This window comes from Dipteris shenzhenensis, chromosome 3 (genome assembly GCF_047967505.1).
Source record: "Dipteris shenzhenensis isolate YYH24624 ecotype China chromosome 3, Dip_SZ_1.0, whole genome shotgun sequence".
In the NCBI taxonomy this organism is placed as follows: domain Eukaryota; kingdom Viridiplantae; phylum Streptophyta; class Polypodiopsida; order Gleicheniales; family Dipteridaceae; genus Dipteris; species Dipteris shenzhenensis.
The window spans coordinates 43,224,685-43,241,974 of record NC_141598.1 but is presented as its reverse complement, the minus strand read 5'-3'; positions in this window follow the sequence as shown (position 1 = coordinate 43,241,974).

The following is a 17,290-nucleotide window of genomic DNA, read 5'->3' as shown; positions in this document are numbered from 1 at the left end:
CGGATGACCACATTGCCACCCTGATGTATTGAAAACCTTCATGGCTCACAAGCCACCAATGTTTGTCTTTGATTACCAGATAGGTTGATGGGTATTCAAACCCGCACGATTTCTAGTGTTAATGGAATACAAAACTCCATTTTTGGGGGTTTGGAAAATAGAGATATGAAATAACTATGCATTACTAAAGAAAAGAACGAGATAGTCAAGATATTATCACTACAAAACAGAATAGACTTCTCTCTCTCATTTCTCAAAGGGAAAGAAGGAAATAGATACATCATTGCACTCAGAAAAACATTAATGGAAACATAATGTGCAAAATAGATAACATTTGGAATTGTATTCCTCTTTAGATAATACTACAAGAACAATGCATTGCATATCCCTCTCTCTCTCTCTCTTACATTCTTACTATATCCGACTCCGTTGTTGGTATTTTAGGTACAAATTCTAACTTCTTAGACTCTTAACTATTCCGATACGAAAGTTGGGTTATTTATTTTACCCCTTAATAGAAGGACTTCCTGATTGAGCAAGATAAAACTTTGAAGCCATTTCCTCAACAATGAAAGTTGTGGTGTTTATTGAGAACCATAAGTTGCATGAAACTCTCTGAAATCATTTTCCCCATTCTTCAATTTCAAAGGGAAAACATTTTCATGAAGCTTGCTCTGCAAACCATCATATCACCAATAAAGTACTTGCTGGCTCAGGAGGAGAAGGCTCTCACTAAAATCCTCAAGAACAAATTTTGTTATCATCTTTTCAACCCAAAGAAGTTATTCCTTTCTTGCTTGTTTTTTTTAAATTGTAGTGACCTCAAACAATCCGCATAGCACTAACACATATAGAGTGCTATAAAGGAAAGGGTTAGATGCCCTTACCCTAACCCTAAAAGGGTTTGTAGATATTCTAGATTTTCAACTAAATCTAGTGTATAGTTAGTCATTTGTGATATGTCCAATAGTTGTTCCCTCTCTCCTCATATCCACTCTTCTCCTCTCCCCTCTTCATATTTTGTCATGGTATCAGGGCTCCATTGCCTTCCGAAGGCACCGAGATCCTTGTTAAGAGAGTGTGAGCGATTGAGAGGCTTGAGTGATTGTGAGTTCATTTCATTCTCATTTCGTGATGAGAGATTTCTGTCTATTTCTTTGAAAGACAATTTCCATTTAGTTGGGAAGAGATTACCGTCCATTCTCTTTCTCTCTATTTGAGAGAGATTTTTTGAGTGTTCATTCTTGTGTGAGAGAGTAATTGCAATTCATTCTAGATCAAATTCTGTTCATTCATTGGAGAGAGAGAGTATTCTAGTTCTCACAAAGGTTTCTAAGCTCTTGGTAGTGGGGATCTAAAGGAAACTTTGAGATTCTCTTCAACTTTCAGAAAGTAATCAGGCCCTCAAGGCAACTCAACAAAGAAAAGGAAGGTAGCTACCCTATCTACAAGTGAGGAGACTTCTATAAAGCCTACTCTACGGACGACTAAGCTTGATTGCAACAGCAACTGAAGTTCCTCTAACTCCCACAATGGTAGACTTCTATAGAGTCCAGACTCGAGGTGGCCAACTTCAACATCAACAAGTCTTTGCAAGGCACCCACACTGCAAGGCCTCCAGCAACAAAGTCCCATGCACATCATGCATCATCAATGCTAAATGATCCGAATTCTATAGCCTAATCTTGCAAGGTGGCTTCTCAACATGGGAAACAACCTCGCAACCCACAACAAGTTCGTTGCTCCAGCAAATTCGAGAAAACAGCTCTAGCAAGTGTAACCTCCACGCTCCAACTTATGACGCCTTCATCGGCAAGCCCTACAACCATATTCAATGGAGAGCCCTACAAAGCAACACTTGGCTTATCCTATCGACCTCTTGCTCTAGCACTACAACCGCATGCACATCAAGCAACCAACTACTCCTATGCCTTCTCTGCCTGTCTACATAGGACTTCTGCAGTCCAAGCGACAGCAACGGCCAACTAGCCCATATCTCTTACAATTTACATGACGTCCATAGGTAGAGGCGTAGCACAGCATGATCTACGACCACAATGGAGAAGGTGAAAGGCACGGTCGACCTCATGCACATCTCCAGTGGTCTTCTCTCTAACAAGCTCCATCAGGCTTCTACGACAGCTACTCCAACAACGGTCATGCAAGCATTGTCTTCCTCTACGCTCATGAACACAACAAGCCACGACGACTTCATAGCCTCCAAGGCCATCAACTCCCCCATGACAGCCCTTTTGCAGTGCCATATTGAGTCACTTGGCAACCACGACGATCCTTTGATATTATTGTTTGTTGCCAATAGGCCTCCCATACCAGCTAGCCACACTCCACCAATGAGCACTCTACTCCCGGCTCACAACACCCTTACCTAGCCACAAAGCTCCCGGATCAACTCACAAAAGACGATGGAAAGAATTCTATAAATAAAATCTTCGACAATTCCGTCAGCATCAAAGATATCTTGAGATTGTAAACTTGATTCTCCTTTCTTGGTTCAACATAACTTGCTAGTTGTTACATGTAGACTTCCTCGTCTAGGTAACCATTGAGAAAAGCATTATTGACATCTAGCTGATACACATTCCATCTGCTGAGTATTGCTAGTGATATCAAGAACCATATGGAATCCATCTTTGCTATTGCAACATAAGTCTTATCATAGTCTTGACCATATTGCTGTGCAAATCCTTTTGCAACTAGTCTGGTTTTTCATCTTTTGAAGCTTCCATCTAGATTGTACTTCACTTTTGTAAACCCATTTGTTTGCTATGGCCATCTTTCCTAGTGGAAGGTCGCATAATTACCAAGTGTTGTTTTTGTACAAAGCTTCCATTTCTTCATTCATAGTAGTTTGCCATTTTGGCTTGTCAAATCTTTGAAGTACAATGGCTCTTTTGTAGCCATGATGGTAGTAATAAGAGCATAGTTGGTGGTTCAACTTGAATTGCTATGCCTTTCTGAGCATATGTTAATCTGGTTGGTGGTCTTCTTTCCCTAGTTGATCGTTTGTTTTTCCTAGTAGACGATCGGAGCTGTTGTTTCTCTTCTCGAGGTGTCTCTAGAAATTGTTGCTCTTCTTCATCAACCTTTTCTGTAGGTTACTGAGTAATCAGTGTATCTATGGGATCATACAACTTGTATGCTTTGATTTCTTCACTATAGCTAACCATGATGCATTTACGTGATTTCGCATCCAATTTTCTATGATGATCATCATGTATGTAGGCATATGCTATGAAACTAAATATGCGAAGATGCCCAATGCATGGCTTGTGTCTAGTGAATGCTTCATAAGGTGTCATACCCTGAATACGTTTGGTCAAAAGCCGATTAAGAAAGTAGTTTGCAATTGCAATTGCTTCTACCCAATACTGATTTGAAAAATGCTTCTCACTGAGCATTGCTCTAGCACTATCTACCGGTTCTTCCTTTCATCTGTTAAATTACACGGCACAGCAGAACAGAAACTGAACAAAGAGAATAGAGAGTACACATCAAACTGGAGAGGAACAAACTTTTCCTTCAATACCGATGTAGTACAGATGATGGCTTCGTCCACCCGTGCGCTCCCTCAGTGGAGCTTAGATGGCAATCTGCTACGATTGAGGATGTAAACTGCAGTGTTACATGCTTCAGCCCAGAAAATCTTTGTCAAATCTTTCCCTTTCATCATACTCCGGCCCATTTCGCAGATGATGCGCATCTTGCTGTGATGTATGTGGCGGGGGTTTCTGCCTCTTGATTCCGTGACTTTTGCAATAACTTTCGAATTCAGTTGATGTGAACTCTCCACCTCTGTCTGATCTCAGCTTCTTCACCTTCCTCCCCGATTCTTTCTCGACCATTACATGCCATTCCTTGAACTTACTGAAAGCCTCGTCTTTCGTCTTCAGGAAGTATATCCATATCCTTCTACTGTAGTCGTCAATCAGCGTCATGAAGTAGAAGTAACCACCCAAAGCTTCCGTCTCCATCTTTTCGCAGAGGTCCGTGTGAACGAGCTCTAGAGGAGCCTTTGCTCTACTGGCCTTTTTAGGAAAGGGCTACCGATACTGCTTGCCCATCATGCAAGCTTCACATACATCGAGCAGATTTGAAATTTCTGGTAGGTCTGCAATCATTCCACTTTTATGCATCTCCTTCAAAGAACTAAGGTTTAGATGACCAAACCTCTCATGCCACAGCTTAGTATTCTTCACATCCACTCGAGCACTGAAAGCTGAGAGTTCATAAATGTTGTTGTGCCGTGTATCTTTACCAACGACCTTTCCTTGAAGATTCAGGATCTGTGCACCATTCTTATCGAATTGAACTTTGAGGTCCTGATCCGTGATTGTAGAAACGGACAACAAGTTCCTCTTAATATCTGGCACATAAAGAACATCGGACAACTGTTTTACAACTCCATCTGACTTGAGCACAATCGTACCTTTTCCTTTTGCTGGACATTTTGCAACTACTACCATGATGTCATTCCCTACTAGCTATAGAGAGGTATACCAATCCTTCCGATTGGTCATGTGGCGCGATGCACCACTGTCAATGATCCAAGGTTCATCTGCAAGTACATGAACTACCTCCGTGCAAATCTCCTCAATTGCGATGAATAGCTCTATGGGTACTGCCTGCGTCCTATTGCTGGACTCTTTCTTCACTTCGTTCTTCTTATTTGCAATCTTCTTGCGGCACTCATTCTGCTTGTGCCCTGCCTTGTTGCAATAGAAGCACTTGATCTTCTTCTTTCTCTTTTTATCATCAGAAGAAGATGGGTTACCAGAGTCCTTACCCTTACCTTTCTTTGAATCTTCTCCAGTCCTCGTCTTTTGACGCATCTCCTCCAAAAGCATCGTGCTAAAATCCTCAAAGTTGAGGGGCGGATTTCTGTTCTGCATATTCAGCGCCGTAACAAGACCGTCATACTTTGGTGGGAGAATTTGTATGCACCTTTGTGCTAGATTCTTGCTGGTGATGGTGATGCCAATCGCAGTCATCTGATCACGCAGATTCTTCACCCTGGTGATGGACTTCTCTGCTGCTTCAGACTCAGACAACTTTTCATTCGCGAGTTGAGTCTCTAGATTTTGAATCTGCATCTGATTCGTGGTCTCATATTGATTTTTCAAGACCATCCATGCCTCCTCCGCTGTGGTGACATGTTGAATTAATGCCATGACGGAATCACTAACACTACAGATAATAGAACACAGCGCATCTGCATTTCTTCTTGTCCACGTGAGAATCTTATCCACAGTTGGTACTATCTGTTATCCTGCATTGGCTGGATTCGGCGGCGGAATCGGCCTCATGTTCACCTCAGTAGCAATGTCCCAAAGCTCATATGTGCTTAGGATGGTCTTCATCTTGAACTTCCAAAGAGGATAGTTAGAGTCGTCCAACTTTTCGCTTTCGCTAAACGGTGGGATTCGCAGTCTTGCAGGCTGGGCCATCTCTCACAATCTGCTCGCAAACAAAAACACACTACCAAATCTTCTTGCTAGAGTCTAGGCTCTGATACCATGTAAGAAAATAATACAACGTCTGTGCTCAACAGATAACAGGATCTCGTACGCAAGAGAGAAAACAAGATAGTATGGAGAATCAAAAATTCGATTACTGTAGAATCGATACAATAGATGGCGCTGCCTCCCAGCCGTGCGCTCCTATGAAAGAAGCTTCGATGGCATGCTGGAAACAGTAGAAGACGGAGGCTAAATGCTAAGGAATCAAGGTTGCTATAGCTAGTGATAAAATGGGCTTCATGGGCTTGCTCTTATATAGCTACCAGTCGTAGTCGGTTAGGATCAATTGGGTGGCTAACCCAGTCCACCCAAAACGGTCGACTGGGGGTTGGTCCCGAAATAGGCCACCGACCATACGATAGAACCGGTGCGCAAAACAGAGCAACTATCCTACGGTCCCCGTTCAGCCCACAGCCATCCGGGATCATCTGAGGCTCCAAACGGGCCCCGCAACCCGAGAGTGGGCTACCTCGAGAAAAGCTCTGTCTACCCTCAATGCGATCAGTCAAGGGATGCCTTCCTGCACTTGCATGTAGCCTAGTTAGCGGTGTGCGAACTCTATCTAAAGCCGTCCAGCCATCAAGTCACACATGGCCCCCATCTGGTATTAAATCTAGGACCTACCGACCATACGATAGAACCGGTGCACAAAACAGAGCAACTATCCTACGGTCCCCGTTCGGCCCACAGCCATTCGGAATCATCTAAGGCTCCAAACGGGCCCCGCAACCCGAGAGTGGGCTACCTCGAGAAAAGCTCCGTCTACCCTCAATGCGATCAGTGAAGGGATGCCTTCCCGCACTTGCATGTAGCCTAGTTGGCGGTGTGCCAACTCTATCTAAAGCCGTCCAGCCATCAGGTCACACATGGCCCCCATCTGGTGTTAAAACCAGGACCTACCGGATAACCGAGCTACTCAAATGCCTTCTCCTCCTATGGGGGGCTTACAAGTAGAGTTAACTGGTTCCCGTGTAGTTACACGAGAGTGGAGCATTGATATCTAACAAAAACCTTAACCATAAATCACATAATGTTCTCTAAAAAACTATATTTTTATAATGTAAGTTAAAGACCAACATTCTCTTAAAACTTGTACAAAAATTCATGCAAGGCACAAATTGCTTCTATAGTGCTCCTGAGATCCAATTCCAACTTTGGCAATTGAGAAATAAGGCCCTCCACCTCCTTTTTAAGTACTCTCTCTATTTTTGGATAGTTTACATATTTTTTAAATTTATTTCGTTTGAGTAAAATAACAATGTATGCATGGCAAAGACAAATTGTAAAGATAAGATGATCTTCTTTCATGAATTTTAATTGTACTCAACCATTGCAATCTACTTCTTTGTACTTGGTTGTATTTTATGAAGCAATTTATACTTTTAGCCTCATTTTTGTACTTTCTCATTGAAACTCATTCTTGTGTTATGATCGTTAATTAGACTCAATCTTTATATTCCACGTTTCTATATTCACTCATTCAAACTTGGTCTTGTTTTATAAAGTTATTTTTGAGTAAGAATCATATTTAATTTAAAAATGATATTTATTATGTTAATTAATAATTATAAAGTCAATTAATAATGATTATTCTTAATTATCTTGATTAACAAAATCAATATATAACATAGGAGATCGGCACAACGATATGCATTTTTCTTTGGTCAAGGTGCTATATCATAGTTGTCCAACAAACAGCCAACTGTTTCTTTCTCTTTGGCTAAAGAAGAATATAAGGCACTCACTACAGGTGCATGTGAGGCTATATGGCTCAAAAGACTATTGTCAGAAATAGATTGCTTTGATGAATCAAGGAGGCTATATTCTAAACCAAGTGATCCAGTGACTAGTTTTCTCACCACATGATCATTCACAAGAAGTTAACATCATCTTACCCTTAGGCAAATGGACAAGTAAAATCGTCCAACAAGATCCTTTGATAGATATTAAAGAATCTCATCAATGAGAACCAAACTGACTGGGATGAGAAATTAAACTCCGCTCAATGGGCGTTTTGGATAGCATTTAAATTATCAACACTAACCCTATTCAAGCTCATCTACGATGTTCAAGCTATCATTTTGATGGAGTTTTCGGTTCCTAGCCTTTGCATTGCCATGTCCAAACGACCAAGTCATAGAAGAATCCCTTTCCCATCAAATGGACCAACTAAAAAATCTAGATGAAGATGGGCACATTAGTTTCTACATCACAGATGTAGTCCATCAGTGTGAAAAAACATGGGTGCATTGACACTCCAAAATCCGAATCTTCAAGGAGGATCAGGTAGTACTACTATTCCAATCCAAACTTGGCCTCCAACCCAAAAAACTCAAACTCCAATGGCAGAGGTCCTACTAAATTATTAAGCAGTTCTATGATGGGACACTTGTATTAGGCATAGTGCAAGCAAAAAGCTCAAAAGTCCTATTATTGACTATATGCTTAGGCCCTATTTTGGGCACATGCCACCTTACCATTCCAAAAAGAACTCAAGCAAACATCAACAACTACCAATTGTACATATGTATTATCATCATTAGTCAACATGCACTAGTAGAGACATGCAATGCTTCAACAAGCCTTTTTACAAATCATCCAGAGTGGCTCCTTTTTTTACTTCTACATATCCTCCTCACTATAACCAAGCTGCAATGTCCTTGCTATAACCCTACTTTGAACGTCCTTGCATGAAGCATCCTTCCATACTCTTGCTCTTTCTCTTGCTTCTACCTATAGAAGCTATCACACTCTCACTTTTCTCTCCAATAAATTGCTTGCAAAACTCCCTTACAATAGTGCTCATCTTGCATTACTCCCCATCATGCCTCTTTGCACCATCTTCTTATTTCTCTTCTTTCTTTCTCTTACTGTAAGAACTTTGGGCATATCAATAACTCTCCATCTTCTTGGGTCTCCTACCCCCTTGTCATGGTGGGGATTACTAGTAGAGAACTTTCATTGTGGATGCTAATTACCCAAAGGTAGGTTGAAAGGACATGGCTTAGGCCCAAGTGGAAGAAGATACCCATCCATCTAAAAGCAAACACCATAATTGCTTGGCTATTGATGATAGCTGACAACATTCAAGTGCAAGGTTGTCGCTATCATATTTTCCTAAAACAATTCAAGAAGGAGGTGGATAGAATAAACAAGATGAATCTGCATTCCTAGCTTGGAAAGACCTTCACACCTCTTCACACAAGGCCCAATCAATGTCCTACCTTCCACCAAGATTTGGTCCCTCGAAGGGACTCAAGCACAATAGGAAGCAGCTCCAACTACACTAAATAGAAAATCAACTCCAATAGACCAAGAGTTACTACGGTCTAGCTACAACTATGATTGTTGGAACTTCAACACCGACATATCATGTACAAAAGCCATTGGCCTTGCTTGCAAAGACATCACTTCCACCTAGGATCACCTTCTCCGCAACTTCTTCAGAAGCATATGCCTCCCTTGAACCCAAGATCTCCTTTGAATACTTTGAACCAATTAGAGGACCCAAGGAAGCCACATCAAGAGACAAGACAAGGAGAGTCCAAGGCCTGGTCCAAAATGGTGGCAGTGCACCTTGAGATGATTGACATGGTAGTTCTACATCCACAATCCATAGTCCAGACTTTTGACATATACCTAGACCTTGCCGATTTACACACTAAATGAGAGTGTATAGTGTATGTCTCCTACTTCCTTCAAACAAATCTACTCAAGAAGGTCAAAGTTAATAGTGTAAAGGCTGAAGTCACATGCCTCAACTTGGCAATGAAATTGATCAGATTAGATGTGCAAGCAGCATAGAAAAATTGGGAGGCTCAAGTGGAGCAATTCTTGACAAAATTTGTAGCACGTTGGGAGTCACAAACAGTGGCTATAGCAAAGAATCTTTGCATGTTGGAGCAAGTACAACAAGTAGTAGAGGACAATCAAGCCCACATAAGTTTTTTGTAAGTCCAGATCCAAGGCTACATGGACCATCTAGCCCCATCCCAGATGCTCTAGGTAAGAACCTTGACCACCTTGGTAGACATAGTTTGCCAACACCTAACCAAGGAATACCACGTTGAACACTTGGCTCAAATTCTCCAACTAGGTTGAAAAAAAGGTGGTGGTTCTTTGGAATAATCAAGGAGAGCCAAATACAAATGCCAAAAGAACGACACCACCTAACACCACTTCGGTTCCACTCAATTAGATATATCAGAGTCTAAAACAGCCAAGAAAGTAGAAGAAAAGGGAGCACCCCACCAAACAATAAGTAGGTGACTACAATGATGTAGTGTAGCAAGCTGGTGACTACAATAAGTAGGTGACTCACTACCTTCCCTGGAACCTCCTCCTAACCCTTAAACTCCTTCTACATGCTGCAACCCCCAATGAAGACGAAAGCCTTCATTACCTCAACCATTATGATACATGTTCCTTTTACACATGCATGCACTATGTTTGCTTACCACACTTAAGCCTATGTCTCTCACTGGAACACGACTCAAGGTCCTACGCTACACGTATACTACAAACGACAACCCCGATATATCTATACATGACAAAAAGCCTTGGAATCCTGCATTCTGAGAATACCCTGCTCTTCCCGCGGAAGCCATGGGAAAGAGCCAACATTTGGCACCGCTATCGGAGAGACTAGCATCTTAAGTAACGAGGAAACATATGCAGGTATGTGTAAAAAATAAACTACTTGAACTTTCATGAACATATCACTCAAGAGCTAGGAGAGCTAAAATTTTTCCAACTCAAGTTAAAAATAAATAAAATAATTTCCTAGCTGAAACTCTTCGTTATCGGTTTGGAAAAATGCATGTTTTTTGGAAAAAAAACGCCTTAAGGAATAAATCGGACCGTGTGATGGTTGTCAGAGTGTAGAGCTTGAAATTTTGAACATTTCTCCTTTTTACGGAAGCACATTCTGACACAACCACCAAAAGTTATGGGCAATCGATGATGAAAACCACCTCCCTAGTCAAACTTGGACAAATTCAAAGGTGCACATGTGTTTGACTAAATCCACAGCTCCCCGTCCTTCCCCATAAAAGAGCACCCATCCCTCTCATACTTTTTCTTTCACATCTTGCCTCCATCCTCTTTCCCATTCTGAGCCCTACGCAAGACACTCCTCCCTCTCCATCAACCACCACCCTACTCCCATCCTCACATGGTAAGTTACTTTGAGCCCATCTCACAGCGATAACCTAGCCATCCATCCACCGTTCATTGGTCCTCAACAATCCCGTTACATCGAGAAAGACTTGGAGAGCGTTCAGGTGACCATCTCTTCCTCCCTTTGGATTTCTGTCAAAGTTTTCCGTTGGTCAAGTTTTTTTCTTTTTTTTTTTCTTCCCCCTTCTCCATCTTCCCCTCCACCCTTCCCTCCATCTCCCCTACCCAAATCCCCCCTCCCTCCCTCCCTCCATTCCCCTCCCACCCCCCCTCCATCTCCACCACCCCTTCCCCCCCCCCTCTTCCTCCACCACTACCCTTTCTTTCCCTCCCCCAACCCCCCTCCTCCATCTTCCCCTCCACCCCCCTCTATCTCCACCACCAACCCCCCCTCCTCCATCTCCACCCCCACCCTTTCCCACCCCTCCTCCATCTTCCCCTCCACCCCCTCCATCTCCACCACCAATCCCCCCCCCTCCATCTCCCCCTCCACCACCACCCCCTTTCCCCCCCCCCCTCCATCTCCACCTCCCCCCTTCACCACCCCCCTCCCCCCCCACCCCCCCGCTCTCTCTCTCTCCCCCTTTTCTCTCTCTCTCTCTCTCTCTCTCCCAATCTCTGGGAGAGTTTCAAAGGATGGATTGAACTCGCAAATCCCTCTCCACCTATGAACGACATCGAAGATATCCCTGTGCGGATGGGTGAGAGAGATCACATATGCAACATTACTGTGCCTTTGATCCAAAAGGCATATAATGAAGTCCAAGCCATAGTAAATGTCCTATCAAAGGAGCTCTATGAAGAATGGGGTCTCCCACTAATGCAAAAGGCTAATTTCAACATATGCCTTGCCGAATGATTCATAGGCTAAACCCTTAGGAATAGTAAATGGCGTGTCCACAAAGGTCGCAGGAGTCCGCTTTTCCCTTCAGTTCACAATCTTGGATCTCCGCAAAAAATCGTGTCAAATCTTACTGGGACGTCCTTGGTTATGGGAAGCATCAGTCCTCCATGACTAGGAAACTGATAGACTGACAATCCAAAATCGTGACACTATAGTCAGGGTGAATGTGGGAACAAGAGCTATAAAACCAATTGTGCCTAGAGCATTGGATGACACGTCCTCAACGACCATCTCAAGCAAATCTGCTCCCCTGCAATAGCATTCCATAGTGGGTGATTCACAAAGCAATGTAAATAACTAGATACAAACATTGGCAACCATCGACAACTGCCATTCATTAGACCCCAGATGCTAAGGTGCTACAGGTAGATCCTCCACTCACACATGAAGAACCAATCGATCTAGAGATGCCCTTCTTTATGGCTGACCTCGAATGGGATAATGAACCTGAAGAAGGTACCCGTACCACAATGATGACTCATATTTTCCTTGGGACCTTGAAACAGAGGCTGAGAATGCTGAAATTGAAGATTAAATCTTTGATAATGACTTAGCCATTCTGCATGCCCTAATGGCAGTCGAGCTCCCAAAAGTTGAAACTCCAAAGTTGAATAACAACAAAAGATCCTGCAAGAAAGCTGAAGGAGGAAATCACAAAAAAGCCAAGGTCGAACACTTCAATGAATTCGAACGAGTCCAAACAAGGATTGTCGAATTGTACGTTGCAAAGCTAGCTCCCTCAAAATTAGAACCACCGCCTCTTGAATGGTCCCCTGAGGGAGTGGAAGGGGTATGCGCAACAAATGAACCCTTACTTGGAAACACCTTACCAGTGGAAAAGTTACCCCACAGTTCCCAACGTAAGAAGTTTTGGAAATATAAGCCACATGTGCGGATGAAGCTCGATCAAGAGAATTCAGAAAAAGAAAGTCAAAAAAAGCCTAACAAATTGGTAAAAGCAACTATGCCACCCAGTACATATGGCACATGTCAAGCTAGTTCAACACCATTAGAGACCGATCTTCAAGAAGTGCCGGAATATTTCAAGAATTACACGTGTGGCAGTGCGCCAATAGCAATGCCAAGACCACTAAGAGAATCTAAAGTTTAAGAAACTGATAGCATTGGAGAAACTCCAATCTATGAGGGACCGATAAAAACACGCACAATAAACCTTGCCCTTGAAGGGGAGGAAGAAAAACTGGTTTTCATCGGGAAACAGCTTCAACAAGAAGATGAAACCAAACTCAAAGCACTCCTAATGGAATACCGTGATTGGCTAGCATGGTCATACAAAGAGATGAAAGGAATTTCACCAGACGTGGTAGTATACACGATACCTATAAGGGAAGGTGCTCACCCTAAGGTATGTGGACCTTATTGCACAAATCCTAAGTACAGCACCATGGTTTATGACGAACTGGAAAAACTCCTAGATGCCGGATTCATCTACAAGATAGAGCACACTGATTGGGTTTCACCCATTGTCATTGTGCCTAAACGCAACAAGAAGCTCAGAATATGCGTAAACTTAAAAAATGTGAATGCCACCACAATTAAGGATCACTATCCCCTACCCTTAACAAAAACAGTGTTGGAAAAGGTGACAGTCTCTGAAATATATAGCTTCTTGGATGGCTTCAGTGGCTATAACCAAGTGCAAATTGCTCCTAAAGACCAATCAAAAATAGCATTTGCTATAGAATGGGGTATCTTTGCATATAGAGTCATGCCATTTAGCCTTTGTAATGCCCCAGCCACATTCCAGTGAGTCATGTTCACAGCTTTCAAGTCATTTCTGAATAAGTTTTTATAGGTGTTCTTGGATGATTTGTGCATTTATTCAAACAAAAAAGACCACTTCAAATGTCTTGAAGCAGTACTAATCAAATGCAAGGAGTATGGCATCTCCCTAAAACCAACAAAATGCCAAGCATCTCCCTAAAACCAACAAAATGCTAATTCATGGTCACCCACGGAGTTGTTTTGGGACACATAGTCTCTCAACATGGGATTGCAACAAGTGACATGGATAAAATCAAAATCATCATGGAATTGCCTCCTCCTACAAATTCCAAAGGTGTACAGGTCTTTATGGGACATGCCGGCTATTATAGAAGATGTATATTGTGGTATGCCATGATAGCTAGACCACTTTACAAATTATTAGTGGACTTCTTATGGATCGAAGAGTGTGAACAAGCCTTTGAGCTTTGAAGTGGCACCTAGTCACAGCACCCATCCTTATATCTCCCAATTGGGATATTGATTTTCATGTTCATACTGATGGATCCAAGTATGCAATTGGGAGTGTGCTTTGTCAACCTGGTGAACATAAAAAAGACTACCCATTCTACTTCACCAGTCATAACTCAATGATGCAGAGATCAACTATACCACCACAGAAAGAGAAGCCCTAGCAATGGTGTATAAAGTAAAGAAATTTTGGCACTATCTACTCGCAAATGATTTTGTCTTCTACATCGACCATCAAGCATTGCTTTATCTTGTGAACCGTCCGTGTATAACAGGAAGAATAACTAGATGGCTTCTCTTGCTTCAAGAATTTAACTTCAAAATAGTGGTCCGCAAAGGTACCCAACACTACATTGCTAATCACATGCCTCGTGTCAAGTTGGGAGAAGAAGCCATTGGAGTAGAAGATGACTTGCCAGATGCCACACTATTTTAGAGTGGTGTGGAGCTATCATTGGGTACTTAATGGCAAGAAGACCACCCCTCGAAATGAAAGCAATAGATGCCAAAATTTTGATTTTAAAGGCTACACCCTATCAACTCATTGCAGGACAACTGCACAAGATGGGCAAGGACCAGATATTAAGAAGATGTGTAATACCTCATGAGATCATGCCAATCCTGAGTGAAGTCCATGAAGGCATTGCGGGAGGACACTTCCAAGGGAAAGCCGCAGCAAGAAAGTCCTCCTCACAGGCTACTAGTGGCCAACATTGTGGGCAGATGCCTATGAATATGTAAAAGGCTGTGATGTATGCCAATGGACTACTAAACCACAATACAAAGACTTCAATCCCCTGACAACAATTGTTGCACAAAAACCATTTGAAAAATGGGGGATTGACTATGTGGGTTCCATACATCCAACAGCAAAAGGAATACAAGCATGCTACATCATTGTGGGGCCACTGATTACTTTACAAAATGGGTTGAAGCTAAAGCAGTTAGAAAGGCAGATGCCAGAAGCACAGTAAGATTCTTATACGAAAATGTGATCACCCGATTCAGATGCCCATTTGAAATTGTGTCGGATAGAGGCACACATTTTGTCAATGAGGTAATCCAAAAACTCTTGTCTGGCTTCATGGTAATCCATAGAAAAAGCACACCCTACTACCCCCAAGGGAATGGACATGCCGAATCCACCAACAAAATAATATGCATTATCCTCACCAAGGTAGTAGAACCACAGCGTTCTGATTGGGCAGAGAAACTGAATGGAGCCTTATGGGAATATAGAACCACACTCAAGGTCAGTACAGGGAACACACCTTTTCAATTGGTGTATGGCCTTAAAGCTATGGTCTAACTAGAATTTGTAATACCAAGCCTACGCATAACAGTACAGGCATGCATGGGAGACCATGAATCCTTGAAAGAAAGACTCTATCAGTTGGAGAAGCATATAGAGACAAGACTAGCCGCCTACCATGCCATGACAACAGAAAAACGCATAAGAAAGGTATGGTTTAACATAAATCCTAAAGCTAAAGACATCAAGGAAGGTGACTTGGTCTTGTTATACAATGCAAAGTACACAAGACGAAACTGAAGTATCTAGGTCAAGGACCATACTGAGTACGAAAGATGAATCCCATCGGGGCTGTACTGCTAGAAACATTGAATGGAGTCCAATTCAACACAACAATAAAGAGGAGCCCGACTGAAGCGCTACTACTTCAACACGCAAGCCACCCCCGACAAAGGCGAAGATTTGGGAAACCATGTCTTCCTTAGTTAGGATTAGATGTATCATGAGCACTCACTAGCATATGCATGTTTTTGCACATATAGTTTGCACTAGATTGTTACACGCATGCTCACTGGCATATGCACATTTTTGCACATTTAGGAAGACCTAATCAATTTCGTATTAGGGATGATTGAGTCTTAGTTTCCCTATTAAATCCCATAAATAAGCATATAGTTAGACACATCACGTGCATTCACACGATTTTGCATAGGCGCATGATAGATTGCATCAATAATAGTATCACACCCTTTCATTCCATACTCTCAAAGCATGCAATGAATTCACAAGCAGGACAAGAAGCTATGCCAAAACTCAAGATGAATTAGCAAAAGAGTCTGCAACCTCAGCAACAACGAGAGCCTTGCAAGATAGAATGCCATTCTCCCATTGTAAGCCAACCTTTTGCTTATGTTGTGAACACATGCAATAAAGGCATGTGTTCATTGCATTTGCCCCTATATCACAACCATGCAAGCACTTGAGGGTTTTCAAATCACCAACAAGATGCCATTCAACTTGAAAGGTTCCATGGCCATCGACTATCAATGTTTGCCCTTCCTCTTGTCTTCGGATTATCGATGGGATTCCTATTCTACTTAGAACCCACTTCAATGTCCCATGGCACTCTTTTGGAGTCTCAAATGCTACAAGCCACCATATATCTTTCTCTAACTGCATTGAGAAATCTTGCTCTACTTCTTCATCTCGTTGAACAAAGGCTAAGGCTTTATTCATAATGCAAATGCTGACTCTCTCGAACTTGTGTTCTTTCACGAATTGAGATTCATCCATTTTGATGACAAATATGAGCTTTCCATTGCAATCTCTACAACAAAAGAGAAAAAACATTATGATAAACATGATATTGGAAATGAACTAAGTAAAGTGCAATGCTATAATGGATTTCCTCTTACCATCTTCTCTCATGCCATAGAATTTGACCATTGCTTGTTGCATTTTCTCAACATCTAAGTAGACATTGTTGAAAGCATTCATCTCAAAGGTTTGCAAGCCAGATTTCTTTTTACTCTTCCAAGTCATTGTGCCCCTTATGAAATGGTATCCTCCAAGAATTTCTCTTGCACATTGGTTTGTTTCTCGCCATGCATGTCTCACAGACCAAGGTGTGGGTAGGGGCACTATAGACTTCTTATACTTTCCTAAAGAAGAACACAATAAAAACTTAGTCACAATAGTTGTAGCACAAAAGAGTGTAATCTCATTGGAACATCTCAACTAGCTTACAGAGTGACTCTTCTAATTTATGTCACTCCAAGTCCAATGCATTTCGCTCCAAGTCCACGCTCCAAGTCCAATGCTTTGGCTTTATCATGAAGATCTTGGTTCTTCCTTTGAAGATCCTACATAGAGTTATGCATTGCAACAATGGTGCTATTTCCTAAATGTTCTAGCATCTCTCCTTGGGCTCTGTGCATCTCGCTTGCTTACATAGCCATTGACTGAGCATTGTTTAACCGATTGCAATAACCAAGCAACCCCGCATGTCCATTTCTAACAAACCGAACTAGCTCATGCATTGTATGGAAAGGAGGGTTCTTTTAGTTGGCAAGATCTAAAGGATACAAGGATACTTCTACCCAAAGGTCGAGATGCTTCTTTCCTTGTGAATGAAGACTGTGGATTTTGGAAGCTCCCCTCAAT